Below are 10,113 nucleotides of genomic sequence, written 5' to 3'. Positions count from 1 at the left end.
AAATTACATTTATATGATATCATTAACAAAACGATATCGCAAGTTCGAACTATTCAGTGTATCCGCTGTGATCTACTTTTTATTAAAAAGTACTCTTTCGTGAACTAATCATATACTGTAGATACCAATAAATTCTAAATTTAGTAAAAACACAAGATAAACGCTATCATTTATCAAAACTCATTTAATCAATAAGCTTAAAGATGCAATTATACAGATTTAATTTTAATTGTTATATACAAATTATATATATATATATATATATATATATATATATATATATATAATTATTTAATGAAAATTCGAATAACTAATTCCACTTAAAAAGAATGATTAAGGAAGCTTTCCAGCAAGCGATACAAATCGACACAAACGTCGTTCTATCTTTCTTTTTTGGTAATGAGTAACAAAGACAAAACGACACTTGTGTCGACTTGGGTCGCTTGCTGGAAAGCTCCCTAAATGTCTAATACAAAATCTAAATTTGTAGAATATAAAGTTTATCTTCCTCTTGCATATAATAGAAAAAGGAAAATATCTTAATTATTTCGGCTCGTGCAGAGAGAAATTATTTAATTTTTAGATCCAATTAATTTCTAAATGAGCAAGACATAATATATTAACTTCTTAATAGCAGTCTTCTTGATGTTAGCATACACGAATAAGTACAACATTATTCTTCGAATACTTTTCCCGATTTATCATTAATCAACTTCAATTGGATTTCCGGCAGATACAAAAGAAAAGTAACGCGCATGGCGCAGAGACAGCAAGAAACGTTAGTTACGTTCTATGTGCGTCGAACCAATTTCAAAGATGTTTCGATGTAAAGGGGAAGGTTTTAGCACCAGCATCGGCACCAACATTGGCACCAACATTGGCACCTTCAACATCAGTAATAAAACGTAAGTACAAAATTAATACCATTTACTACAGTAAATTGTTGATTTTTTAATCTTTTAAAATAAATAAATAATTTGTTTTTGTTATAGCAAAAAGATGGCAACGGGCCGGGCGGAATCGCTCTACCGGAAGAGGTAGAGGATGGGGTAGAGGAAAAAGAAGAGGAAACTATACCACCAATAAGTGTTATACGCAAAACTTGAAATTGATCCAAGTATCCATAGCTGCGAGACGAGACTTGAGAAGAGAAATGACGAGTTTTACATACGTGATCACATATATCTCGAAATATCATTTTTTTTTTACTTTCAATATTTTTGTTTCTGGGGAAGAACAGCATGGAAGTGAACTAAATTTATATCCCTGCATCTAATTTCTACAACGGTGTATAATCTGCGAACCGTCGTAGACTTCGGCTTCCGTTGCTTTGTACGCTTCGATGCATGGCATACGGCGCGAATAGCGACGATGCAATTATTGTAGCAGGGATGGGACGCGACATCGAGTCGGCGGTCATTTTACAAAGAGATATATATCGTTCGATTAACGACTTTTTAACAGTTATGGCTCATCTACAATAGCCGTAAGAATATACAGTAAAACGTAAGCAGTAAGCTATTAACTAATAAGATTTTTACAATTCAAGAATAATCAACCGTGGTTGGTCAATAGCTTACTGCTTACGTCTTACTGCATACTCTTGGAGCTATTGCAGACGAGCCACATTACGTCTAGCACGACACATTTTGACTAAGTGTCATGCTCGACGTAATTGTTAAAAATTGTTTTAAAAATCGTTAATGACCGAAACTATTTGTAAAAATAATTATGAAGCATAGAACTCTTATAGAACTGTTAAAAATAATTGTTAGAAGTGTGAAAAATCATCAGCACGACACTTCTCACTAAGCGTCGTCCTAGACGCGGATAAAAATTGTTTAAAAACCGTTCATTGTTAATTAGTAGAATATCGATCTGAAAGTGTATATTATATATGGAATTCGATTAGAACTATCGGGAACTTTTGTCAAATATTCAACGCGTTTTGGAACTTCAGAGGAGAGAGTGCCATGCTAGATTCGCGAAGTTAGCACATTTTTTCAATTTCGATTTTTTATAATGTAAGTAATGCGGAACTCTTTTTAATTTTTATCAGGAACTGTAGAACTATGAAAAGTACTATTAGAACTCTCGGTATTTTTTTTTAATTCGTAGAATGTCATGCCAACTTCACAGATCCGCTCCACCCCCGCCTACATGTGTACTTTCAAGTAAAAGAAAATTGACGAACTGCGCGCCAATGAATGTGTGCAAACGTGTACCGCCGTTTTGCAAACAGCTAGCCTATTGCAAAATGGCTGATTTCGCAAACAGGCTACGACATATATAAGACATGTTAATATAATGTCTTAATATACTATCCTATTGTTCTTGCTCGTTAATATAAATAAGATAGTATATTGCCACAGGCAATGTTAACGTATAATTGCACGATTAACAAAAATACGGGTTACACTCCCTACGAGTTACAATTTGATAGGGAACCGAATCACATCTTCAGTGAAAAAGACGAAAGATTAACCCTACAGAAACAAATAGAAGACTTGCATCTTCAACACAAAAATAAATTAGAGGAGGAGCATACGCGATTACCAAGACTCTAACCTTCCTATCAAATCCTATACACCTATCGAGAATAATGATTTGGTGCTTGTAAAGAACTTCAATGCAAAATCATTCGAGCCACAATGGAAAGGTCCGTTCCCTGTGGTACGACACAATAAATTTATAACGTATCATGTTACAGAAAATACGGAAATAAAATAATATCAGAAGTGATATTAAACCTTTTATTAACTTTACCTTTATTAAACCTTACCTCACCTTACAGGTAAACGAAATGGAATCTGAAACGAGTTGTTTCAATATTTCTCCTGCTGGCTCTCCAAAGTCATCCCAATGAGAAGAAAAGAAAAATTCAAAATTAAACAACTTGACAACGACGACACTATCTATCTCGAAACACTGAGCGATAAGTCGATTCGTTATGCTACTGGATATCTTCTTTGGAATTATTTGTATTACTTAAATAAAAAAGTTTACTTATCACTCACCGACCGGTGCGCAACAGCGGAATTAGATGAAATAAAAAATGACAAACAGCATTATACTTTATTATAAATACTGTAGAAATGCAATATTTATTATGTAATCTATTAAAAATTATGTAATAATTATATTTAATTTAAACGAACAATTTAATTCGTCTTAAAAATCTATCGCAAATTAATAAAGCAAATATTTGGATAGACGAAGGACTTCTCTAGATCTAGACGACAAATTGTGAAAATTAACCAATAAAATTAGGAAAACGAAATAATTAATTTTTGACGGAAAACACGGGACTGTTAAGCCATGTATATTTTATCACCCAAAGAATTGTTTAACACGCTTAGAGAACATAAACACATAGATAATTTTCCGGTACCTCTCGAAGAAACACACTACACCACTCTTAAACATAAGCGAAATATCAATAACATTGACAGGAAAACGATTAATACACGATGCAGCTCTTGATAATAATCTAGCTTTTAACAGAAAAAAAATTTTAGAATTGACCAAAGTAACCTCACTTCTCCACGCTTTAGGGGATGTATCCCAGAGCGTGTAATAAATAACGATTCGATTCGATTCGATTCCCAAACATCGGTGATTAAGGCTCCTGGTCCCTGAGCCGAGAACTCTGCGTTAACGGTGGCGCAACAAAAAGACAAAATAATGCCTGCAAATGATTTATGAAGAAGAAATAATTTATTTAAAAATCAATATCTTGAAGTTTTGGACCAAACTAATACTTTGTAACAATGTTTAGAACAACTAGAACCTTTTAGAATTTTAAAATTTCAAAAATGGAATGCTTCACACAGGTGATCATCTAAATTTAAAGGATTTTTTTTATTTTTAGAACTGATCCATTATTGTTTGAAGATTTAGTTATAAAAATAAAAACAAAGACTGGCAAAACTATGAATGTAAAGAAATCGATCCTTTTTGCTGGTTTATTTTTTTTACCAAAAACAAAAGTTCCCTATCTGCAGACCGACTAGACAGAATGAAGGGCATGAGCTCGCAAAAAACCTCTCCAAAAACAAAACCTACACTTTTAAAAATTAATAGAGAATAAAAAAATCTATAAAACCATCCATAAAACCCAATAAAACCAAAGAAGTAAATTGGCAGAAGAGAAAAGCAGAATTTGGCCTTATGCAAAAAAATTGACACAATACATAACATCACTATCCAGTACTTTCAATGTATTGTGTTCACCTACAAGGATTTTCGCATCTCAAAAATCTAGACTGTTTAGAAGAGTTAAACCTAAATGGACATTTAACAAAACTAGCAAAATTTCTACAAAATGTCGAATTTAGGAATCTCATCCCAAGCAAAAAATTAGAAACTTTAAGAAATGAAATTAGAGCATACAAACTCCTGGTTTAGACTTACGTGAAGTGTTATAATAAACACATTATAACATCGACATAAACCAAAATTTGAAGAGTGTTTGAAGAGTGTCCTCTTCGGCCCGTCCAACATCGTTGGAAGATGTACAAGAAAATATTTATTCTGTAAAATAATTGTGTAAAATGATGTAAAATTATTGTGTAAAATATTTTTCATAAATAAATGATGAATAAATATTTTACACAATGCGGAACTTGGAAATTTTACACAGCGACTTACTGCGTTCTCTCTAAGTACACGACGCTCGGGCGATATAAAATTAAAATAAATTAATAGCCTGACATTATTGATTTATTAAAAATTAAAAAAAAATAAACTTTACAAATTAAATCTCGTAAGTAGGAACCAGGCACCTGGACCGGATCGAAACCGAAAACCGTACCGTAACCGGTATTTTTGTCGGACCGAAACCGTAAACCGTATGGAAATTTTGTGAAGCCTGTAGGACCAGAATCGAAACCGGCACTTTTAAATATAAAGCCAAGACAATGTCTGCCAAGACAAGTTCAGTCTCTGTACGAGTTTTTCCTTTTATTGCTCGTTTTTTGTCATGGGGTATTCCAGAAGTGTCAACTGTGTGTACTCTTAACGCGATACCAGTGCCAGGAGCCGGTTCATATAAACAATGAGCTTTAAATTGGGCTCCACATTCGTTACATAAACCATATATTTTTAAATATGTTTCTGCTTCTAGAGATTTAAAAACTTCCATGTGCATACACATTTAAATATGGTAAAATTTTTGAATCTCTAGATTTTTTGAAAAACAAGCTTTGGAAATGACATATAAAGTACTTAATGCCGGCTGGACTGATATCAAAGTTTTTCCTTTACGATACCGGTACGATACCGCTTAGAACATATAATTATGTCCTAAGCTATTAACTAAATATATTACAATTTTCTAGAGTATTCGGTGTTCATTCGAGGTGGTCGCACGGTGCTAAGAGTGGCGATAACGCACAACTCAATTGCTTCACACTGCACAGAAATCCAAATATTCGTCCCGAGACGTAGTGGACGAGTTGGCCCGGAGTGGAGAGGAGTAACAAAGGGTGTTGAGAGAGGATAAAGAGTAAGGGAAGATGAAAAACATTACAAGCGGCTGTTGTAATTGGATAAGGAAAATTTAAAAACTTCCTTGAATACAATAAATGAAACAGATGAGAGTTTCTATAAACATTTGGAAGATTCCTACTCAACCATAAGAATGGCAATAAACAATAATGAATCCTTGAAACAAATTTTAAATCAGTGGCCAATTCTACAGAAATCAAAGAACGCTTTCTATTGGCACTTAAAAAATCTGACCAAAGTGGATTTAACAATGCTAGGAATAAAAATCTATTCAAAAGCTAATAAAATATTTAAATTTGGAATCAAAAATAAATTACACCACTCTGATGATGACATTGAAGCTGAGTTAGCAGTTCTACAAATATTTTCCAAATACTTTAAAGAAGATATAACACAATTTATTTTTGAAGTAAAAGTATGTTCCAATCTAATTGCTTGTTATTTTTTAGAAAGAAGAAGAAAGCCTAATTTTTGACTGCGCTACCGTATTGTTGCAACAATTAATCAACAATTGAAAATCATGTTACCTGCTCCTTCTTATAAAAGAATTTTTTATTATGCAATATTTAAAATTAACAAATAAATATTGAAAAAAATAATTTTATTTTTCTTTTAGGAAGAATCACTAGAAGAGGTGGTCCATTCACTTGAAATATACAGTCCCTGCATTATTAAAATTGGTGAGCAAAAACAATTTTAAGGATAAAATTGTAGAGCAAATAGAAGGACTCATAAACTTTGTGACTTTTCTATTTGCTCTACTCTCAGCTAACAAACAACTAGAAATTCTGAAAAAAATTACAGACACACAATAGACAGATAGAAATTGAAAAATAAAAGCTCATGAATTTGTTGGAAAGTGTTGAACAAAGGGTTTTCTCGAAGATAACACAATGAACTTTACATCAATGAATTTTGGACCATAAGATAAATAGAAATTGATGTCCAAAATTCATTCTGCCTTCTCCTGCTGGCTCTAAAATTTCCTGTCCTCTAATGGGATACGGGATGGGTCGTAATACAACAAGCATATGGACAGTACACGACGATATTTGCCGAAAATCGCGTGGAATTAAAAACGAGTAATTAAAAACATAACGATTACTATCGTTTCAAAAAGCATCGGGTTCCGCCGAGGACGCAGGACGCTGCTGGACCGTCGGCGTCGGTCACCCCCGTGAGTAATTTACATTGCCGCGACTATTTAATTTTATAAAAATTTTAATAAACCAGAACCGAAAAAACTAATTTGCGCAATACCGATACTTTTGTTAGCTAGAAAACCGAAGAGTATTTTTCTACTTATCACTCACCGACCGGTGCGCAACACTGGAATTATCTGCAACGCTGTCACCCGCCGTCGCCCGATGCCTCCCAGGCCTCCTCCTCCTCTGCTCGGTCCTCCTTCGTTCGGCTTGCATCTCCGTCGGCGCACTCACTCACTTCACGAGCGAAAATCGACGATATCGTCGCTCATGATCGCGCGACACTTTGCACGGCACTCCCGGTATTTAATCTCACGACGCGACGTGTACTTCCACACGACGATGTAAGTATTACGTCGCAGAGATGTTACGAACGAAGCTGTGCGATCTGCTCGACCGCGACGCCCGGCCCGTCGCGGTCGGCCCGTGATGCCCCGCAGCCCGCAGGGAGACGCGACGAACGAGTCTAACATGACGGAGAAAACTTCGTTCGGCTTGCATCACCGTCGGCGCACTCACTCACTTCACGAACGAAAATCGACGATATCGTCGCTCATGATCGCGCGACACTTTGCACGGCACTCCCGGTATTAATCTCGCGACGCGACGCGTACTTAACTACACGACGATGGACGAATTACGTCGCAGAGATGTTACGAACGAAGCTATGCGATTCGCTCGACCGCGACGCCCGGCCCGTCGGCCCGTGATGCCCCGCAGCCCGCAGAGACGCGACGAACGAATCTAACATGGCGGACGCGGGCGAATGCCGAATTTACGAGTCGCCGAGGTACATACCTGCGTCCGTCGGATTTACGCCACTCGTTGACAACCGTGAACCGCGCTGATTACCGAACTTAATAAATTGATGACCGAGGACGCTCGCGCGTCTTTTTTCCAAAACGTGGAAAGTGAATATCGCGTACGAGACTTTCGAATCGAGCGGGCGATCGCGGCGAGTACACACACCGTACACGTCCTCGCGCCCGTGTCTCCGCGATAGAACTGAGGTGACTGCCGATTTTGGAAGTGGTGGAAGGAGAAAAATTAGAGGATGGGGAAATGGTAGGGAGTAGGGAGATTTCGAAACGATGTATAGCTCGAGAAAAAAGTAGCCGAAACACGTGTGCGGCGTGTGCCGAGACTCGAGCACGGCTTTCGAGATCCAAGCAAAAAAAAAACTAATTGCTTCAACAAGCGCCGAACGTCGCAAATAAACAAGCGCGGTATGCCGAGCGCGACGGATTTCGAGGAACCGAATGTGAAAAAAGTCGGATCGCGGAGCTATTAAGTTGTTGAGCTCGCTTTGCTGTCACCGCGATAGTAATAAATCACTCACCGAACATGTAAACACAATTTAGGAAGGCTCGCCATCTGCGCCGCGGCCGCGCGGCGTGTCTCTCGTCTCTCGAAAAAAAAACAAAGCAGCCGGCGACGTAGTCAAAACACGAGCGGGACTCGAGCACGACTTTCGACATTCTAATCCTTATAAGGACAAACCTAATAAAACGTAATTGCTTCCACAAGCGACGGACGCCGCGAAAAACAAGCGCGGTATGCCGAACACGACGGATTTCGAGGAATTGATGTAGGAAACGCCGGATCGCGAGGCAATAAATTATCTCGTCTCGCTTAGCCGTCACCGCGATACAACAAAATTGCTACCGAATTTGAAAACACACGAGGAAGGCTCGCCATCGACGCCGCGGCATGTCTTCCGAAAAAAAGAGATTACCGCGACGCAGACAAAATACACACGTACGAAGCTCGACGCGATCGGGGATACCGGTAACCGGCACCGCTGCAACGGGCCACCGTTCGACTCGCCGCTCGCCGCGCACTGCTGACTGCGCAGGCCGCGACCGCGAGGCCGCCGGCGCCGCGGCGGCTAAACGATAATATGAGTGGTGGGGATGTAGGAGAGGTAAGCTGACTGGGCGGCGCGGTCTAGGGACATCGCGCGCGCCGTACGAGTCAACCTCCCCCACTAAATCCCCCACCGCTCATGTTACCGAGAATCCGCGTCCCGCGTCCCGCGTCCCGCGACTCTATGTGGAATGTGGCACTACTGCCTAATCAAAGCCGTTAGGTGATGCTCTCGAGAGAGAGAACTGTCGAAAATGTAAAATAACCGTTTTAAAACTTGGCTGCTTCGTGGTTGCTCCGTTTCTTTCACTGCTTATGCTTTTCTATATGCCACCGTGTTTACGCGACGAACGGTAAGCACAACCGCCCGGACGTTTGTTTTTTGCGACTACGTGGCGTGCTATTGTGTATACACGATTTTTTTCAATTATGTTCGCGCAAAAGTTGCCGGCAGGTAGCTACAATTCGAGAAGCGATCGTGATACGATCAAGGAAACGTCGAATGCGGTTTTCTTATTCTCGATTCTCGCTCTCGCTTGCGGATAATTAGATTAATTAGAGACGAAGAATTCGCGCGATTAACGACGGTCAGTGTATCGAGTTATCGAGACAATAGCTTCTTGTCAAAGTTGGTATCTCGGAATTTCGGCATCGCTACGCGTTCGATAAGTACACACGGGGTCATTAATATCTCATAACTTATCGTAGCGCATGTCGGGGCATACATAGAAAATACATATATGTATGCTTCGATATGCATAAATTAATGCATAAATTAATGCATTAAAAAATTAATGACCCTGCACGGTCATAATTAAACTCGTGTTTTAATATATCAACCGCAAAATACCGCGTAAAATTCGGCGTTCGTTTATCGGCTCCAGATTCGCTGTACGAATCGCATTAATTTGCGAGATCTCGCAACGAGCGGATCGTACATTTTGTGCAATCCCTCGGTATTATTCTAATATTCTTTGCAATACAATAAAACGCGCGTCGTGTGTCGTGCCGCGAAAATACTATCGCGCGGTTGTAATTAACCAATTTCGCAAATGAGTATTGTGAGTGTAACGAAAGAATCTGTGAGGAGACATTAAGTAATAGCAATACAATTATGTAAGTGACTTATCATAAAGTGATTTATTATAAATCTATTATTCATTATATAGACTTTTATTATTAAACTTTGTAAAAATAAATAATATTTATGTTACCTGATAAATTACCTGTTAAGTATTTACTACGGGAAAAAATCAGTAATTGATTTATATTATTTACAACGCTGTAGGGCCAAACTAATATGTTATTTTTCATACTGAAATTTTACAATAGCTTTTTAATTACAAGCGATTAAAATTGGCTAATGATATCTTTCCTATTTCTTTCTTTTTTCGATTTGTGATTGAGAAATGCGAGTTATATAATTTATAATTATTATTTTTTAAAAAACTTTTACATTCTAGCTAGAAGAAGTAAAATTGTATGATTTTAATAAATTAGTTTTATAAAAGAAGAATATATAAGAAATATAATC

The 10,113-nt window shown here is 37.8% G+C and overlaps 1 long non-coding RNA gene across 1 annotated transcript; it reads left to right on the top strand.

Annotated features, from left to right (window-relative positions):
* The first annotated feature begins 735 nt into the window (after positions 1 to 735).
* LOC139771732 (uncharacterized) lies at positions 736 to 2,754 on the top strand. Its single transcript, XR_011717971.1, has 2 exons — positions 736 to 905; positions 993 to 2,754. It is a non-coding gene; the product is annotated as an uncharacterized lncRNA (long non-coding RNA).
* The last annotated feature ends 7,359 nt before the right edge of the window (positions 2,755 to 10,113 follow it).

The sequence above is a fragment of the Temnothorax nylanderi genome, unplaced genomic scaffold (assembly GCF_030848795.1).
Source record: "Temnothorax nylanderi isolate EJ_2023f unplaced genomic scaffold, tnyl_v1.0 TNYL_tig0043_pilon, whole genome shotgun sequence".
NCBI lineage: Eukaryota > Metazoa > Arthropoda > Insecta > Hymenoptera > Formicidae > Temnothorax > Temnothorax nylanderi.
Note: the sequence above shows the minus strand (reverse complement) of the source record. Positions and strands in the feature narration are given on the sequence as shown.